The sequence below is a fragment of the Accipiter gentilis genome, chromosome 33 (assembly GCF_929443795.1).
Source record: "Accipiter gentilis chromosome 33, bAccGen1.1, whole genome shotgun sequence".
In the NCBI taxonomy this organism is placed as follows: domain Eukaryota; kingdom Metazoa; phylum Chordata; class Aves; order Accipitriformes; family Accipitridae; genus Astur; species Astur gentilis.
Window position 1 is genome coordinate 17,835,044 of NC_064912.1, and position 20,462 is coordinate 17,855,505.

The window sequence follows — 20,462 nt, forward strand, 5'->3', positions numbered from 1 at the left end:
GTAGCCATATTTTGTACAGCACGCGCTGTACCGAAGCAGGGAAGAGCCTGTCTCTGCAATGCCAGCCGTGAGCGGTGGGTGCTGAGCCGATGCCTGGCATGGTGGGATCCTGGGGGGTCTGTACCCCCATCCCTGTGCCCTGCGTGTCCCCAGTGTTCAGAGGGACCCAGGTAGTTCCACATGGTTGCCGTTGGTCAGGTGTCAAAGCCTGTGAGCATCAGCACGGATGGCAAGGAGATCCCAAGGGCCGAAGAGGTGCAGTGGCTCACCCGAGGGTGCACAGCCTGGGAGCCCACCCTGTCCCGGGGTTCGACCACCAGCCCATGCTGCATCTCCCTCCACACAGGGGAGTTTCGTGACCCTGTGGACAATCCGAGGAGGGTGCAGCCGGCTCTGGCATCGCCCTTCCCCTCCGCATGGCCGCCCCTGGGCTTCGTGTCAGATGCTGGGAGCTGCCTGGAGCTCCTGCCGCCTCCCGGGTTGCCCAATCTGCCAAGCCTGTTTCATCAACATCCTGTGTTTACCTGGCTGCAAAATCCCCATGCGGGATGGAGGAAGAGGAGGGAGGGGGGCCTCTTCCCCTTCCGCTGCGGGCCCAGGGAGCTTTGTTAAGGAGGCAATCCTGGGCTCCCCAGCTTCTCTCCGGCTGGTGCCCTCTGCACCTTCTTGCTGTGCCATGGTCCATGGTGCTGTTTGCGGAAAACAGGAGAGGATGGAGGGTCTCAAGCCTGGCTTTGCCTCCCATGGTGGGGCTGTAAGCTGGACCTGGATGGTGGCAGGACTGGACCACATGAGATGGCCTACACCAGAGACCCCAGCGTGTGCAGGGACTTTGCTCCTGGCAGCGAGCATGCAGAGGGACGGGTCCTGCCCCTTCATGCAACGCTGCGCCCGGAGGTCAGCAATGCAGCACAGCCCAACACACACTGTGCTTCCCCTTGCACTGCCGCAAAAGGAAACCCACAGCATGACACCGCCCTGAGCGAGCCGCAGAGAAAGGGGGCTGGTGTGATATTATGGGCAGTTTTCCTGAGAAGAAAACCCACAGCCCGTTTGCCTCTGGTTCTGCCTCTCCCCGGCAGCAAAGAGCTGCCGGCTGAGCCAAGGGGCTGTACAAAGCGTACCGCAGGCTGGCCGAGGTGGCCGTCATGCTCTCCTCATACCCACGCACACAGTCTGTGTACCAGGTGTGGGGCAACTCCTCTTGCCTCATCAGGAAGGCAGTCCTGGTGTTGCCGATTCAGCAGTGCCAGGTCTGCGTTTGGCTGGGGATGGAGCTGGAAAGATGAGGTGATGGGGAATACAACGGAGGGAAGATCAGGTAAAGAAGAGAGGCGAACGGGTGATCCATCACACCGGCCACCAGCTGCCCCCCAGCAAGTCCCTGGAGACCAGAATAAATGCCCTGCACCAGCACAGTGAGTAGGACCAGAGCAGGAATGCTGGCCCCTGGGCTGCTCGTTGGGAACCAGCTACTCCCCTGGGATGCCAGCGGTGCTGGGGCGAGGAGAGCAAGGTGATGGGGCAGGGCACCCCGGGAGCGGGGCTGGTCCAGGGCTGGCAGCGGGGATTCAGCCCAGCTTTAAGCTCATATCTCACATCATATCCCATCTGGGATGCTGTGTGTGGATAAAGCCAGGCACATGGGTCAGCAGCCAGCACCGCTGATTCCTGCACCGTGCAGAGGTGTCGTGTCACCCGGAGCTGCCTGTGTGCCTGGGGACCAGTATTGACCCGTGCCTGGGGCATGGGATGTGATGGGGATCCTCTGCCTCTCGAGGAAGTGGGTGCCTCGCTGCGGCCCCGCACGGAGAGGAAGCAACATCCTGGGCTAGAAAATACCATGTCAGTGCCTGTAAACAGGATTTCAGAGTCAGCGCTTTCCCCCTGGAGCAGAGGCCATGTCGGTAACTCCTGAGCATCAGAGTTGTCCTTGTGCGTAACCCTACCTCTCGACAAAACCCAGCCCACACCAAGGAGCTTGTGTCACCATTTACACCCCGGTGTAACTAAGTACAGAGCATGGCCAGCGCTGGGAGGATTAGACTCCTCTGAGCCTCTCATCATCCCGCAGGACCCATAGGAAAACATTTACAGCAGGGGAAGACAGCAGACCCAGAGCCAGTTGGCCACGCTCAGTCCAATGTGGCCACGAGAGGCCCCTTGAGGAACCGGTGGCCTCCAGCCATGGAGTTGCATCTCCTTGTGGTCAACATGGGAGGTTGGGACTGGTATTAGGGTTTCTGGGCTATTAAATCAGAGCAGGGCCCACTTGCCCATGGTGTAGGTGGGATGGGAAGTAGGACAACACTTTCCAGCTCCAGTGGGGGAAGCCCAAGGATGGAAGGCTGGTGGTAGGATCTCACTTTTGGCACTTGGGCCTGTCCCTGATGATGAATCTGGAAAAGGGCTGGAAATCTTGATGTCTCAGGTGTGGAATTCAAAGCCAAACCTGCGGGAAAGGGTCACTGAGGAGGTAAGTCATCCCAAACAACCTCCTCAAGGGGTGTGCAAGCCTTGGATGGCGGCTGGGACCAGCCTCTTGGGAAAGGGCCAAACACTGTTTTGGTGAGGAGGGAGCCATGCAGCTCCACCTGGATCATGCATTCGGTGCCTGGCTGGAAGCAGATCTCGTGGTGTGCTCTGTGGCTGTGGTATGCTGGTCCTTGGGCTCTTCCCTGGGACCTTACTGTGGTCCCTGACATATCTCGGGGTAACTCTGAGACCTGTTGGGTGCTCTCAATCAAGTCAATCCAGGCTCTGCTTTAAGTGTGTGAGCAATGTTTTCTGCTGAACCTGCTGACTGCTGCTCTGGAAATGTCTGATGGAGGTTTCTGGGGTGAGAAACAGCTGTGGCATCTGGCCTCCAATCTTCTTCCTTGGTGTTGGGCTGCCTACGTGGGTTATGGGGAAGGTGAGGTCCCCATACCAACATTATCTGGGTAGACCAGTGCTGCAGCATGTGTGGGAGTGGGGATTTTTCTGCTATCTCTTGCGGGTCCTCAGGAGCCATCCCCAGACAGTTGGGGCTGGAAACCCACCATGTTGCATGCTGTGAGCGCAGCACAGAGGTGGACAGGGTCACGCCACTGCTTTGATTTGCACGGGAGGGAAATCAGAAGGGTCCCTTTAACTGGAAGCTCCGAAGAAATCAGGCAGGGAGGCATGGGTTTTGGGTGTGGAGGCTGTTTGCCGTCATTGTTTGCCGTGGAGGAAGGCTCATCACCCTGAGCAGGCAGCATGGGGTGGCAGGAGTAACCACCCATGGGCAGGGGAGCTCTGTGGCTCCCAAAGGGCTTATTTTAGGAGCACCATTGAGTTTGGTCATATCCAGACACAGCCTGGTGCTTGAACAGATTCTGAGAAGCTCCCCCTCAACAACGGCATCTGTTATTTTTCTAGGATTTAAAAAGAAAAAAACCAACCAAGAAGCCTTGCGACATGTGCGTAGGTGAGGGGACCATGCTGTCACCGCTGTGACTCACTGGGGAGGTCTGCAATTTCTGAGAACAAAAATGATGTAGGGAGAAATTGTGAATGATGGCTTGCGGAGGGGTGGCTGAGCTCTGCACCGGAGAAGTAGTTGAATTTTGGTTCCTCCTTAGCGCTGGCTTGTTAACAAAGTAGTTATTAATAACCGATTAAGCCAGAGCTCACGTCATGCCTTCCTCTGGAAGCGTGGCAAGAGCATCTGTGGTTCCTCCTTCGGCCAGCTCAGCCCCTTTGTAGCTGGATGGAGGAGTGCTGGGGGGGGCTCATTTGGGCAGATGCCTTGTCACCGCTGGGCTGCTCTGGGGGGGGGGGGGGGACATTTCCCAGGCAGGAACGTGGGGGACCACCGGTGCAGAGGTGACTTGGGACTCGGCCGCAGTGCGTTTGGCTCCCTTTGGCTGAGCTCACGGTGCCGAGGGGAGCGGGTACACGGAAGAGGAGCCCTGCGTGGCAGGTTTTCGGTCAGTGCCAGGGCAGATGGTGGGAGTCAGCTGTGGGGACAGGCTGAGGCGGAGGGCCAGCGGCCGGAGGGAGGAGGCTCACTCGCCTGCTGCTTCCTTGGGCTGAGGATGTGCGTGTTGCCGCATCCCTGGCCAGGTTGGCGATGCGCCGGGCAGCAAGGAGGAGGTAGGCAGGCTGCTGGAGCGGGGCCCACCGGGATAATTCACGGAGTGCCGGATGCACTGTAAAACCTGAGAGAATCCGGGCACTGTGTTCCTGCTGAAACCGCCTATTCAGGGGAGAGATGGGGAATACAAGAGGGAGGAAGCAGAGAGAAGATGGAGCACTGAAGCCCTCTGTGTCTGGCTGGTGACGGATGCAGGTGCAGCTGTGGATTCCCTGGATGCTCCGGCTGCTCTGCACCGCCTTTTCCTGCAGGGAAGGAGGAGATGCACTCAGGAGTCCCTCACAAAGCTCCCAGAGCCCCCAGCTCTGCTTTCACTCTGATTTATTCCTGCTGCCACAGTGTCCAGTGTAGTCTTTTTTTCCTATAGAGCTGAGCCTTGAGGTGGAAGGTCTGTGTGGATTCTCTGAAGTCTGATACAGGGTTGAGCTGTTTCTCATTAGTATAAGCTCTCTCCCCTCCCCAGCTGCTCATCTTCAGGAAATGTTTAGAAATGAAGAAGCTGTGAAAACTCTGCCCAGCCTGTCATCAGCTTGGTCTGAAATGAGCAAACAGCCTCAAAGGTTACGAGGGGGAATCCACATGCATGGCTTTGCCTGTCCCTACCCACACAGTTATACTGCATCTGCTTCCCTTCTTTAGAAAACCAAGCTAAATAAAGCTGCTGCCATTACTTTGGTGGCACAGCACTCTCTCATGCTGTATTCCTGAGCGGTGCTTTTGCCTGTGCAAGTGAGTGAAGTGAAGATTTTTTGGGAGGCCACAATAAAATTGATGGATTCTTCCCCAGAGCTGTGTTGGATTGCAATTTCTGACACATCAACTGTGGAAATCCAGGGTAATTTCACTGAAGGCTCTCCAGATATCCGCCTGTGTAAATGAGACCAGGATCTGGCCTGACTGTTTTAAAGAAACACTGCCCAGGGGATAGCTCCAAGATGCATGCTCTTGCTTTCTGCCTCTCTTAGCAAATGTACATGCAGCACTCCTACAAGGCAATTCTTCATTTTAAGTGGAAGGCTGAGGCATTGCTTTCTTTAGAAATGTTCCTGCAGTGCAGAAACGACAGCATTTGTTTCATTGAAAGTTTGAGATCCCCAGGAAACTGGGGACCTGGGCCACCTCCCCATGAAGCTGGTGGCAAAGGAACAGCATGGCTGGGCTCGTGGGTTGAGTGATGTAAGGCACTAAATTTAGCTCAGGTAATAAAAACCTTTCCCATGTAGGTATATGTATGGCATATGCATACATTCAGATGCACTTGCAGTATCTAGGAAAGTATATAGAAAAATACTCTGTTGTATGTCTGTGCTTACATAAAGTGTTCCTTTCAGCAAGCATCTGAAATGCAGATTTGCTGTCTTCCTTCCCTCCTTCCTTTCCTCTTTCAGGCTGAAAGAGGAACTGGGTTTGGGTTTTGCTGGGGAGCTGTGGCTGGCTGACAATCTTGGTCACTACAGGCTTTGCATGTCTGAGCACTTTGCCAGCTTGTGGAGCTAACGATTAGGTGGCAGCAGGACATAACGGTGTGTTATGTCCACTTGTTGTCTTGTCATATTCATGCTACGTGATGGTGTCCTGCTGTGCTGGAGAAGCATTTGGGAGGGGGCTCCTGAGTGTATCGTGCTGAATGGCCCTGTTGGTCTTCCCTGCTGCAGGGACTGGGGTTTCAGCCTCTCTGGATTTGCCTGGGAGCAGGAGGTTGGAGGCACCACAGGGGCACTGGATTCCTTGCAAGGGCTCAGATGAGCGATTAGGGCAGGAGTTTGATCTTGGGCAAGCTCCATGTGGATCAGGCGGAGTGAAGGGCAGCATGCAGGAGAGCAGGGCTGGCTGCTACCCTTTGCTGGCGGTGATGTGGAGGAAGAGGAGGCCCAGTAGAGATGGCTGGAGGAGCTCAGGGAACCTGTAGAGCAGGAGGAACAGCCAGGACTGAGTGCACTGGGCACAAAGGACTGGAGTAACTTCTGAGAGACCCTCAAAAACAGCTGGGGAAAGGGCTACAGCCCCTCTCCAGCCTGGGCACCTGCATTTTCTTTCTCTGGAGACCAGGAGATTAACTCGAGGCCTGTAGCCCAAGCTGATATCTTCTTGCTGCTTCCTCAGCTGGGATCAGCCATGCAGCCTCCAGTGGTTTGCAGCTGCACTCTTCTTGGCTCCCCAGGGCAGAGGCATTTACTGGTTCAGTAAATCATTTTAGCATATGTTTAAATCTACCTGTGTAGGATGGGGTCTGAGCACCCCTGGGTGCTGAAGGCTTAAAAAGCATGCCACCTGCCTACTAGGCTTAGTCGAGGCTTTAGCCTCAAGGGTGTAAAACATGCCAGTTAATGGAGACTCTAGGGAAAGGCATACGGGGATGGAGCTTTCGAGAGAAACCCATGATAGCCCATTCGGGAGAGCTGAGGAACAGCATGTGAGCGCTGCACTGGGCCTTTGCTCTCAAAGACGATATACTTGCATGTTTGAAGCGCAGAGCTGGGAGCCAGTGTGTGGGAAGATAAGAGCATCCACCCTGCTTAAAAGCAAAGGTGTCCGGTCCAGAATCCCAGCACCACAGTTGTTGATAGTGAATGCTGGAGGACAAGTATTGGAAGTGGTTGAGCAAATATATTTCCTTGTTATGTTCTCCTAGGACCCAGCAGCGTAGGGCTTAGAGGCCTCCTGAACCAGAGCTATGTCTGTAAGCTGCATCTTGAAAGAGGTGCCCATGAATGACAGCATCTCCAGTTTTCTGACTCCCCCCAGGCTCTGATCTCAGAGCGAAACAGGAGGTCTTGCCCTGCCTGGAGGGAGAACACTGGAGCCTCATGTTTCTTTCTCATGATAACCAAGTGCAAGCTGGAAAAGCTGATGCAGACCCACTCCTCATAACATGCCTGTAATGAAGGATTGCAAGCAGAATAATAGAGAGCAAAATGCACAGGGTGTTCGCATGGAAGTGTCTGTCAATTTTCTTTTGAGGGTCAGACTGGTGGCTCCAGCGGAGGAAATCATCTGCACAGCACAGCCCTTCCTTTCCAAGTGGTTAAGATCCTGCTGAGTGTAAAGCACTTTTAAGCCTAGTGGTGCAGGTGTCATGAACTGTTCTTCCGGCCCACTGGTGACAGATGTGGGGTTTTCAATACATCAGGCAGTTTAGGCTTATTTGACTTCCACCCTCACTGATTGGGTTATTCAGTTTACACATCTCACCAAAGGCCACTTCCAGTATCGCTAAAAAGCTAGTGTGGCTGCACCATGGTTTGCACCCCCCGCTCCCCCAACAGGCTCTGAGTGGCATGCAAGCGTAAAAAGAGGCTTCTTGAGGGATAGAGCAAATCTACTGTCTGTAGCAACTTGCTTTGCAGTTATTTTTGATTGATGTTGAGGCTGTTGTGGTTTGTGCCCCAGCAGAAACCGGGCTGTGCACAGCCATTTCCCAGCAGCACTGGTGTTTGCCTTTTACCTTCTCTGATCATAGAGGTGTTTGATTTCTAAAGATCAGAAGGGAATGGGTTCCTTTGACTTCCTCTAATGTTTACAAGGTCAGGGAGCAATCTTGTATTTCTCCATCTCATTCAGTCTATAAGAATGTGGAAGCTTGTAGGAGTATTAATTAGGACCAATTATAACCTGCTTGACTAGCCATGATGCTCAAATGGCTACTGAAACCTGCTGTCATTAAAGATGGACATTTTTCTTCAACCAAGGAAGCCTCCTGGTTTTGAGGAGCTCGCAGAGCAGTTGTCCAGCAGGACTGATCCTTGGAGCAGTTTGGTCACATAGTGTTAGAAATGAATATGTTCCTGAGAAATTCTTGCCTGCAGAGCTGTGCAGTTTGTTTGCTTTGAGCAGTCCTGATGGCTTGTCATGAATCTCTTCTGGCCCAGCTGGTAAAATTTTTAATCTGCTCGTTGATTACACAGGGACCATGTATTTACAGCTCTGCACTGTTGTTTAGTGGTTTTGCATTATGAAAACACCTGGGAAGCCCTGTTGAGGATGAGATGCTCTTTGTGATGGGGCAGCAGTGACAAGCTCGGAGTTGCAACCCTGAATGCAGATATGAAAGTTGCAACTCAATTTGTGAGCCTGGGAATGGAGGAAGTCACTTGCAGAAGTGGGAATCAGAAATTGGGCCAAGTAATTAAGCGACTGCCTGGGTGCTGTGCAAACACAAACCAAATAGACAGCCCTCAGTTTTCATCTGTCAAGGGGAAAAACTACCAGTTTATCAGCTGTGATAATCAGTGATGGGCACCCAGCTGTAATCCAGGGACATGGCAGCACTGTGTTACCAATCCCTTGGTTTAAAAGAGACAGAGCTCAAAATGCCTGCAGCTTCCAGTAGTTGGTCTGCTTCAGGTCTTTGCTATTGTGACCGAGAGCAATGCTACGAAATTTGAGCTCAAAATGGCTGTAGCTATACAGCTTAGTTCCCAGGGTTATAAGCCAATGTGGCTTTCCAGGCAGCCTGTGCTGCCAGGTGTAGCTTACTGTCAGGTGCTCTGGGAGCAGAGCACACATGAAGGAAGCTCTTGTTGACGATGCCCCAAGTCTCTGTAAGCACCACATTGTGTGGTGTGATAATGCTGATTTCAGTCTTGGTACCCCTGATTCACACTAGGTAAATGGTAGATGAATCACCACACCTACCTTCTGTGGCAAGGTGGTGCTTTTCTCATGGGCCCTGGATTTTTGTGCTTAAATGTGAAACTCTGTACTTGAGTGTACCATGTCCTCTGACAGCAGTGACCGCTGCTTGGTTGTAGGTACACTTAACTTCCCTCCCCTCCATTTCTATTAGTGTACAAAGTTGTTTGCCTCCCTCTCCAGCCAGATAGGACCAGCCTAAATCACTGTCCCAGCCCACCAGGAGGAGAGGAGACCCAATTTCCCGGTGATGCTACAGAGCCAGCAGCACAACTCCTCTTGCTCTCCTGATACTTTCCTCATTGTGAGCCCCACAGGGTGGTTTCTCTCAAGGTGAGAAACAGTTGTGAAGAGTGAGCATAATCCCTGGCCACGTGAGATCCTTGTGCAACAACACAAGTCATCCTGTGGCTTGGCTCTTATTATGAAGCCTTGACTGGTCTGAGGATGGGCCTGGGGCAAAAGGGAGGGCCTGACTCTTTGGGTGACATTCTTTGGGTGGCTGCAGGAATGATGAAGAGGAACTCTGATGGGTGACACTGTCCATCAGCTCCTTCCTGGCAGGAAGTCCTCTCGTCATGGCAAGGAGGAAGTCAAAAGGGATAGTACAAACTGTACCAACCGCATGGGAATCCTTGTCCTCCAGCACAGGCTTACAGGCTCTGACTTGATGGCTTGCTTTGGGGAACCAGATGGTAACACTAAATGAGCCCATCTTCACTACAAATACCCTGGGCCTGAGCCTGCCACTTAATACTATGCAGATGGTCCCAATCTGCAAGTGCTCCCAGCCTGGGAACAAGCAGCAAGTCCAGGCTCTTTAGGTCAAATGTGCTGATTGTATCTTAAACATGAAAAATACCTCCTCACCAGTCAGGTGGCCTTGCAGTGGTCCTGTCCCTTCCCTTCTGCTGATGTGGGTGCTCAGCTGACCTTCAGGTGAGCTGGTTCAGTGAGCTAAACTGGCTGAGAAGTAACCCTTCCTCCAAAAAAGTGGTTAGTCTTCACTACAGATGGTATAAGCTGGTGTTGGTGGTAGGGAGGGAATGGGAATGGGTGGTGGAAGAAGGGCAGGAACCACAACACCCAGACTTAGGTTGGTTAAAACTGTTGTGGAATTTCACCCTCAGGCTTTAGTGGGATTTAATGTAAGCAATGCAGTAGCCTTGGCTTCTCGATGTGGCATGGGGAGAAACTGCTCCTACAGAGCAGTAAGGAGAAAGGAATGAGGGAAGGTGCCCGCAGACGAGAATGGCTCTAACTTCTGAAGAAGTACAACACTTGGTAATTACTAGAACTAAGCACATTTCAAATGTCACTGCCTCTTGCACTGTCAGTGCATATTCATTTCGAGAAAAGCAGAATGTGCTGGGGTTGCATTCTCTCTCCTCTTTTCATGAACTTGCTAACGTGTTCAGAAAAGGTCTGTTTTGAAAGCCCATATTAGAGGTGTATTAATTTTGAAGTTGTCAAAATGAACGTTTGCATTGGAAACAGTTCTACAAGTTTGTCTGCATCACAAATGAAACTAAAACCCTCACACTGGCCGTAAGCATCTCTTCTGATTAAACTTGGGTTAATTCCAGCTGAACTCAGGCACGGGCTTACTGGGCTGTATGCTCCTCTATTCACCGTCTTTCTGATTTTGTTCCTTGTAACTACACTTATTTAAATATGTTTGAAGAAACCAGACTAAATATGGTAGAATTAATCTTATATTTTGGTTCTCCTTGGCTTGTAGACAAATCCTGTATGTGTGGGAGGGCTGCAGACCCTGTGGATCCATGTGTCTAACCAAAGCAGACAAGAGTGTAACTCAGACTTTGCATATTTCAATGAAATATTCACGAATCCAGGAGGGAATAACCTGGGGTGAACATCACTTTTTATGAATCTGAATATATTCTGTATCACTGTCAGCAACATGCAGGCGGCTCAGAAAATTCAGAAGAGGGCCTGTGCTTGTTGAGAAATGTCTCACTTCTTTGGCTCTAAGGACAATAATGATTGCATTTGCCCAGATTCTCATTGAATTAGCAGATTTCCAAAATTGGGCACTTAAGGACTTAAGTCCCTATTTACCCTATGTGAAAGCATGTGGCTTCCTAGGGAGACTGAGAAATGCCAGCTCCCACTGGAGTTGGAGCGAGTGAAGGGTGCCCAACCTACTGAGACACAAGGCAGGTTCTTACTTGGCTACTTAATACGGACTTAAGTGCTGAACATTAAACACACCTTCATTAGATGATGCTAGTCTCTATTTTTGAATTGATTCCTTTGAAGACCTATAGGTTAGGAGTGGGAAGGAAAATCGGTAATGGAGCAAAAATGACTGTGATTTAGAGATCAGATTGCATACAGCTAGAGCCATGCGTCAGGATAATGAGATTCAGTCTTGTTTGGTTACAAGCACTGGAGACAGAAGCAGAAAATGTGATCCACCAAGCCAGCTCTCAGGAAATGAGAAACAATAGAGTGAGGAAATCAAATTTCAAACTGCAGGGATATATTTATCAAGTTTTCCTTAGAATTTTTGCAGAGCTCGGTGGCATTCTCTGCGCAGATTTTTTTTTCTGTATTTTTTCAGTCAGCCAACATATGGCTGGAGGATTAGATCACTGTAAAGCACCGTTGTTTGTGACCTATTTGTTAATGCGGGGCTGGGGTCAGCGAGAAGAGACGAATGTACTTGTCATTGTTCAGTGCTTTTCAAGTGCTGTTCCTGTTGTCACTCACACCGTGGCCAGACATTTGGAACAAACTCATTAGCTAATTAGTGGTGTGCTCAACCCCACGTGGCGGTAGTCGCTGTGTGGGCGATATTCACATTATGGCTGTGGAACAGGCCCTCCTGTGGCTTCCTGGCAGCCGCTCTTCGCTAGGTTAGTTGGGAGGGCAGCCGTGGCCGGGCAGAGCCCGGGAAAGCTGCGCCTGCCTTGTCTTTGCTGGGAGAGTCTCTTGCATACCAGCCATCGCACTGCAGCACTGCTCGTTATCCTCCTGCTCCTTGCCATGCAACAGCCCCTCTACTCCCACTCGCTGGAGTCACTGCCACCATCTGCTTTCTCCACGCAGACGCCGGTGCAGCAACCGGGGAGGTGCCACGGCTATCGGCTTCTGATGCCAAACTCATTTTGCAAATAATGGCCTTGAACTCTGGCTCTGCCAACACAGCTGAAGTGGTGTGGGCTGGGAACAATTTGATAGAGTGGCTCGGGTCAACATCCAAGGTGTGGTACAGTCTGCTCGAAAGAGGGATGGGGCAGTGCTGGGATGGAAAGTTTTCTACATTAGCTCCTGAGTTTCAAATCACAGGACAAATTGCAGTGACCTCCTGTTGCTTGTGTGAAACAAGGGCCATAGATCCACTGCCATGTGTCCCCTCTCACTGTGGATGTCCTCAGGAGACCACCAGAAGGGATGGTCCCTTTGCAGCCTGGGCAAATCTCTGCTGGTGCAGCCGTATCGGTCGGGTACCTGGCCAGTGTAGCAGGAACACTGCGATTTAAGGCATTAACATGGGTGTAATTAAAAAAACGTATAATTTTACTTGGCTGGCTTGTTTTGCTTGCACTAAGTGGCTTGATCTGGTTGATAGAAAATACGGTTTTGTTGATACAGGGGTGCCAGCTGTAGGAGCCCTTTGCTGGGTTCGTTGATTCGTACATTTATGCCGTAAACAGAGACACCTGGGATGGAGCTGGGAAAGGAGAGGAATCCACCTCCTGCTTGGAAGAGTTGTCTGCCCAGACCTGGAAGGCAGGCAGGCAGGAGAGAAAGCAGCAGGAACAATCTTGTTCTTCCCATTTTATTTTAACCAAGAGCTTTCTTCTCGTTCTTTAGAGCTGTCAGCACCTAATCATTAGGATTAATGAATGCACACAGAAACATTAGGTTTCCATCATTGCTGTTTTCTTCTAAAGAAGAAAAGAGGGAAGTATCCTTTCAGCTCCTGCTGATAGTGTCAGATGCATGCCGATCCTTTATTTTTTTTCACCCAGAATTTAATTCTGCCTAGATCTCCTAGCTCAAGGTTAACAGCTAAGCCAGCATCGTAGCTAGCTGCAGAAGACTTGGCTTCCCAGCTACCAGATGGTATTCAAAGCATTTGAACTTGCAGCATTTCTAAACAAGTTGCTTTTAATGCAGCTTATTCAGTGTTTCACTGCAGTCCCCGTTCTTCTGTATTTAAACCTTGATCCGACTCCTATTGAGGTCAGCGGGAATTTTGCTACAGACTCCATGGGAGAAAGGGCTGGTCCGTAAGTTTGCAGCGCTCGGCCTGACCTTCCTTTCACTTGAAAAGCAATACCTTATAAACTGCATTTTGCTCTGAGTTTCCTTTGTTTTGTTATACTTTAGTAAGGCAGGATTCCTCAAGAATTTGGGTTTTAAATGACCAGTAGCACTACCCGGAGCCAGCTGTAATACGAGCAGAGTCCTGCGAGCCAGCTTCTCCCCTGACCTGCACCAACCCGGACCGTCTCCCCAACGGCCACGTCCCGTTTCCTTGAATTGTCTCACGCTTTTACGATAGGAACAAATATATTCAGGGAGGACTACAATGAGACCACTAACCTCCTCCAACCTGCGATCCCGGACACAGGTTTAGTCATTATCCCCAGAGGGGAACGACGTGTGCTCCAACCCACCCAGACTGCCCGGCTCCTCGAGTTCATGCCTGCGTGCCTCTGCCGAGTTCCCCTTCTGATCACCAAGCGTGGCCACCAGAAAGCTCCCTCCCTACATCCCAAAGCATCCCGATCCATAAATCCCGTTATTTTGTATGGGCAGTCTTTGGCGGGAGGGGGGAAAAGGCGCAGTAACCGCATTGCCTGAAGCGATGGGAGCTGCTTCTGGGCCTGGTGACCCACCCGGGGCCCTGTTGTTTTTGTTTTGGTTTTTTTTTTTTTGGGGGGGGAATCCCCTCTCCTGCCCTGATTTCCCCTTAGAGATGTGAGTGAGGAGGGGGCTCCCCTCGCCTTCCCAAGCGTTTTCCTCTCCTCAGACCCAGCAACGGGCCCGAGCAGGAGCCGGGCCCTCTCCTCAGACCCTGCCCGGCAGTTGATCCTGCCTTATCCCACGCCGCGGGGGCGGTAGGCCTGGCTGTGAGGAGACCCAGCAGGGGCCCGCCATGGCCGGCGAAGACCTTAACCGGCGACGGGTGAGGAGGGAAGGCAGCAGCGGCGGCGGGGACCGGCAGCGTTCCCCGGGCCGAGGCCGCCCTCGCCCCCGCGTCCCGCCCTTCGCTTCGGCTCGCCGCGCCCGCGAGCGGGGACGCGCCTTGGGGGCGCGCGCGCGGCCGCCGGTTCCGCCTCCTCCACCACCTCCCCCCTCCCCCCCCCCCCCCCCTTCCCGGCCGCCGCCATGTTGGATGGTGCGTGTGGGTGTCAAACCCAGCCAGAGGCGGCGGCGGCGGCGGCCGGGTACCGGGACATCCCCCTCCGCGTCTCCCGCGGTCCTTTCCCCGCTCCTCCCGCACCCTCCGCCAGGTCAGTCCGGGAACCGCGGGGTGCTCGGGTGCGGGAGGGGGAACGGACGGACTGACGGACGGTGGCGGCGGCGGCGGAAGAGCCTCCCTCCGCCTTTCCCCTCAGCGGCGGGGGTGCGGGGTGGGAGCGGGAAGGGGGCCCCCCGGGGCTCCCGGCCTTCCCGCGGGGAGGGAGCGGGGCCTCACCGACCGGCTGCGAAGCGGGGAGGGTGGCTGATGGGTCGGGGAGGGGGGGAGGGCCCGGGGACGGACGGACGGACGGACAGCCGGACGGACGGCGGGGCAGCCCCGGCGGGGGGCCGGGGTGGCCTTTGTTGTCTCCGTTTGGGTGGGCAGCAACAGTTACTGCCCATCATGGCAGCCCGGCGGCGGGGCCGCGAGAGCAGGGAGCGCGCCTCCGGGACCCGCCGGGTCGGTGCTGCCGGGGGCGGGCGGGGAGGGAGGAGGACGACGACGGACACACACGATCGCCCCGGCCCTTCGCCTCTCGGGGTGCGGGCCGGCAGCTGCCCGAAGGGTTTTCACCGCCGGCTGAAAGTTTAGGCCTGGTTTCCCGTGCCGGCCGAGTCCCTGGAAGCCACCTGGGCCCCGGGGCTGCGGGGGATGGCGGCAGCCTGGCCCGGCGGGAGGGGGGGGTTCCCCGGCGGCGGGTCCGTGGCGGGGGCGTTTGGTTCGCGGTGTCCGTCACCTCGGCTCTGCGTGGTGAGCCTTAATTTTGGCGGTGTGGGATTTATTTTATTTTTGGGGGTTCATGCAGTCGGTTTGGAGGACGTGTAGTAGTGCCTTTAATTATTTTTTTTAAAGGATTATTTTTTCATAAATATTGTTTTTCAATCTTTACCTGCAGTACCTTTGCTGCTACAGATTGGGCCTGGGTAGTCAGTGTGCTGCGTTATATGAAGCATTGTTGTTGTGGTGAAGTGTATTGAAACAAGAATTATCGCAGGCTACCCACAATGGAAGTTTCCTATTTTAAAGCCGTAAGGCATATTGATAACGTTTGGTCTCAGTTTTATTTGGCCAAGAGGTATGTAATGCTTCCCCCCTCCCCCTCTCTTAAGTATTGGTATCATCACTGATCTGATAAGCTAAGTTATATTTAAAATTTACACGAATTGGACATGTTTCTTTTTCTTAATCTACAAAGAAAATATCCCGAATTATACACACAGGCATGCATTTTCAACAGGAGGCCTAAAATACTCATTCAGGTTGTTAAGGTGTGTTGTGGATCTTATGGACTGTAGAGACTGACTTTAGGAGTTCAAAATGCAAATCAGGCCACAAGATGAAGTTTTATTATTCTCTCCACTTAAATACATGTTTTATGGTAATGTGGAACTCTTGCATAATTCCAGTGTGTTGCTGTGTTTTGTGTGAGACAAGGTCATAGAAAATTGGATTGTTAGGATGCAAAATATGGGATGTTAGAATGATTTTTGATTAAAAATATAAATATATTGTAATGGTATCTTTAGCAAAATACAGCCTATTTAGGAAGTACTTCTAAATATGTTTGTCTTGGCTGATTCTCGGATACATTATTTTTTAACAAACTCGTATATAGTGTTTTATTGTGAAGAATCAAAACTTGTGATAAATTTTCTTTTATTAACTTGAAGTAATGGTAAACTAGCTAGCTAGAATTTCAAAGATTATCTTCCAGATATTAAATATTTAACTGTTATAAAAAATTATCAAGTACAAATTAACCATGAGTATGCATTCCTGAAGATGAATTCTGATAAGGCCAGATTGACTGCAAGTTATACTTCAGGAAGTTTGACTTACTCATGCTGATTGTAACTTCCTTGATGCCATAAAGTAACTATGCGACATCATTCCAGCATGACGACAGTTCTCCTACGTGGTAGCTTGACTTTTACATGTACTGACAAATGAAAACTAATATTTGCCTTTCAGAAATGAAACATAATGAGATACTAACAGGATGGACCTCTCTCTTTAGAAAAAAACAATTGACCTGTTTCCTAGGTTGAGCTAAGTAGCGTTGGATAATATTTGGGCAAGAAAAGTCCTATCTGCGAGTTACTTGGTGGTCCTGTCCTAATAGGAGAAGAGATATCTTGAGACCTGGCTGTTGAGTAGCCTCGATGGTAATGTTCATGTTGTTTTTCACGTCTATTATTCCTACAGTCATTTTTAATGAATAGTTGACAAACATCTGATGTCCAGTGCAAGCAGTGCTGTATAATGCAATGAGCATAAATGAATTCAGCTTGTACTGACCGCATCATTATTTACATAACTGGTTAATCATGCTAATTTTGTTCCAGCTGTCAGCCGTTTGATTGCTTTAAAACTTGGAGCTTTTAAGAAGCCTCAAATCTTGGGTCACTGCTGTGAAATGCCAAAGGCCTAATTTGTTACTTCATAAAAATGCTGATACTTTTTCTTGATACAGAAATTGGTGTGTTGTTTTTGTGGTGTTTTTTTTGTTTCTTTGTTTCCGGAGAGAAATCATTAAATGATAATCTGTTTTAGGAGAAATGTATTACAGAGTAGTTACGATATTCATGATCTTGCGTTTCTTGGGTCTTGTATGTAGGATGGGGTAATGGCTACTGGGTTTGCCTGGTCTAGAAGAATATAAGTTACTCTAAAATCTTTATTTAATGACTGGTACTCAGGAAGCAACTTTCCAGTCTTTCACTGCCATATTTGCAAAGTGCTAAATTGTCTCTTGGGATTTTGCTAATAGAAAATGAAAGGTGCCTGGTTTGTATGAATGTCTGTAATGTTCTTTTTCCACTTTGTCTTGCTCTGATCTGTGCAGGGAAAGTATCGAAATGTACTAGCATCCTGCTGTCTAAGTGCTTCAAAGAACAGCAGGTTTTTTTGTGTATTTCAGTAGCCTGGCTGCTCATTAAGAAGGCATGAGACACCACGGAGAACAACATGTATGCTGTCCTCTAGAATAAAACCTGCTAGGTCTAATTGTAGGTCCGCTAGCATTGGTATACTTCAGTTTGGTTACATACGGATATGTGCTGAATAGCAGACCATAACAAGTCCCAGAATTAATCAGTTTAGGTGGCTGTTACAGGATTACTTTCCTGTTCTGTGTGAGGGGGGAAGTTTAGAATGTTTGTATGTCAGAATAAGTGAATTCAGAGACTGTAAGCTTCGGCATGAATCTAGAACTAGGTGGTCATTGCAGCTGAGCCTCTTGGTGAGTGGTGCAGGAGGTAGAAAGCCACAGAAAAGCTGGTATTGCTTATTTATCATTTTGCAAATAACATTTTGTCTTTGGTTTTCAAATTTGGAATTTGGTTGATTTTTATGACAGTGCTCCAAACTATTGATAAAAGGCAAAATAGTTGGATCAAACAGTTTGAAGGTGTGTTTTGTAGGTAACTAACTGGAGGTTTTAGGCAGTTTTTAAGGAGAGAGTAGCATAAACTACTGAGATTGAGTTCCTTCAAGCTGTAGTATATATGTTCAGAGTTACCACAAGAAGTGAAATGTGTGTAAGTATCTGATAGTAGAGTTTGTATGAATGATTACACTAATGAGAAAATTAGTATAGAAGTATTGTGTGTTTTGTAGTTGCAATGTCTCTGGCCACCAGAGATGTTTACCAGAATTTGGTTTATAATTCACTATTGTGCATTTTTATATGGAAATACTACTTTGAATCACTATGCTTAGTGAAATGCTTTTCTTCTGTATAGATAATTTTTAGCTCAATTCTTTTGGTATTGTTACAGAAATTGAGCTTAAAAATTGATCTTGGAACCAATGCCCTACTGCCTTAATTGTTAATAGCGTGTCTATCTTTTCATGTCACCCAGGGCTGTTAACATAAATGCCTCTAACTAGTGCCTTGAGCTTGCGTTGAAGGTCAGACTTGGTCTATTCACACTGCCTATGCCTTGGCTTGCACACTGACTTGAAAAAGCCAGCTCTTTCCAGGTGGAGAAACATGAGTACGGAGCAGGGGAGAGCTCAGGCACGAACAGGTCCCCACTGGCAGCGTGAGTGCAGCTGGCTCTAGCAGTATGACTGGGTAAAACCAGTCCCAGCCCAGAGCTGGATACATCTATGCCTTGGAGGCTCCCCTTATCTAAGTTTTATGGTGGAGGTGGCTGGGTAAAGTTTTAAAGAATCCCAAACACCACATGTTTTGTTGTCCTGATGCATACAATTTATTTTCAAGTAATAATTCTCCTTCCATTGTTAGGAGTACAGCTCCCTGAGCTGCCTCAAGTAATTAGTTGAAATTTTTGCATGTGACCTCTGCAGTTTTCTTCCACATTGTCGACTGTTCCTGTCTTTCCTCCAAGTGCTGTTTTATTAATGTTGTCTACAGTTGCTGAGTCTTCTGTCATGTAACTGTATAATAAATAGTAAATGTACAAAGCACGAGAAGTAGAATAGTTTTGGAGGGTGACCGGGGCAGGAGAACGCTTGCATGCATTCTGCTTCTGTAGACACAGTACAAACCTGTTGTTTAGTCTTCTATCTCCTCCTACTTTCTTGCCCTCATAATTACCTTGTACTTTGCACATGTATACAGCTGGTTTAGTGCTTATTTGAATAGCAGTCCTGGTTCCTCTCTCCGGTTGGATCATATACCTGTTTCCTATGGCATGGGTTTGATCACCATTTAGACCCAGCATTTTGGTGGATGTTCTTTTTCAACGGAAATTTCTGTTCTTATCCCTTACAGTAAAATATTAATCTGTGAATCATTTGCTCTCTTATGCTTATAGTGCAGCACTCAATGAACAATACTTTTACAAATTAAGTAATCAGTTTTTTTGAAAGTTCAGAGCTGCTTATTAGTTTAAAAACATGCCAGACACCTTACCTAGAGATGTTTTATGTCCATCCTTCAAGATAGAAATCAAAAGACTTGCTTGCCTTGTTTGTTTTTCAGTGTAGCAGTAGTTATGGTCAATTTTTGGGCCTGTCCTTCTAGAAGGACTACTTAAAGATAGGGGGTGGAGTCTGGGGGGTCATGGCTAAAGTGCCACATCTGTTTCTCTAGAGAAATTAAACAGCCAGACATTGATTTAATCTCCCTGCAGTATAACCTTATATAGAATCTTTCCTGCAGTTCTGAAGATGTCACTTACATAATGTAATGTCTACTACTATCAAACTAGTAGTTTTCATTACCTAAAAGCAGAAACTCAAGCAGAGCGAGCTCTGTACTTCTGTTCGTTGGGTCTCTTCTCTTTGGTTGAGTTTTGCCACCGAGAAATGCTACAATGTATGTTGTACTCATGCTAGTTAGAAATGTCAGCATGGGCAACAAAGGTGCTAATGATGTTAGGGATGTTCTTTTACATTTTTTTCTTTACTTGCTTTGAAATCACATTAATTTTTAGACTTAATATCAATTTAGTAGTTTCTGAACCTTTACAAGGGCAATGGTCTTTTCATAGCTTTGCTAGAACAAAGACATTTTAAGAATCTTAATAGAGAATCGTATAATCTTATTACAACTGCTCCTGACTGTTTAAATCACTTCCTTGTACTTAAATAACAATCTGTCACCAGCTACTTCTTGATTGTAGTTTTTGTCAGATGCAATTTATCCCCCTCCGTGTTTTTGTTACCATTTTTTTTCCTGATTGTGCAACCCTTAGGTTGGCAAGCAATTTCTTTCTCAAACAGTTCTTCTGACTTCATTGGGACTAATCGCATGAGTAATGGTGCACTGGTGTAAGGGTTGTACAGTTCACAAATAAGACCTCTGTTTGTAGAACCTCGTGGACAAACCCCACTAAAATAACTGATATATACAGTTCTAATATTGCTTAGGGAAAGGCAAAACAAAGTATTTTTAAAGGTAACTTCCTCCCCTGAGATGCAGGCAAGAAAGACTCCCTCGAACGTGTTTCCTTGCAGGTAGGGAATCTGTTCTCAAGTGGCTACTTGTGTGTTGCTAACTGGGTGAACAGGCCCCAAGCAACATTTTAGTTTTGTCATTCTCGTGATTTTTATTTACTTTTACTAGTGAGGATTTCTTCAGCCAAATCTGTTCACCCAATTGCTGCTGCAGCTGTCTTTCTACTGACTTTCAGCAGTGTTTGGACAGGGATGAAGCTTGTGACAACAGCAGTAAGGCATAGGTGTTTGATCTAACAGCCAAAATTTAAGATCATTAATTAATTCTTACTCTTCAGTTCTAAATAGAACTATTTTAACACGCCTGCCTGTTCTCTGATGAATGGTCAAGCAGAATGT

General features: G+C 49.1%; 1 protein-coding gene across 10 annotated transcripts in view; it reads left to right on the forward strand.

The window, feature by feature from the left end:
• The first annotated feature begins 1,035 nt into the window (after window positions 1-1,035).
• The window catches only part of EPN2 (epsin 2), a 60,394-nt gene continuing 40,967 nt past the window's right edge, over window positions 1,036-20,462 (forward strand). For 3 of the 10 annotated variants that reach the window (XM_049835467.1, XM_049835476.1, XM_049835478.1), the window contains exon 1: window positions 14,113-14,244. The gene's annotated coding sequence lies outside the window, so the exon portion shown is untranslated. The other 7 variants (XM_049835468.1, XM_049835469.1, XM_049835470.1 and 4 more) reach the window with 7 other exon arrangements.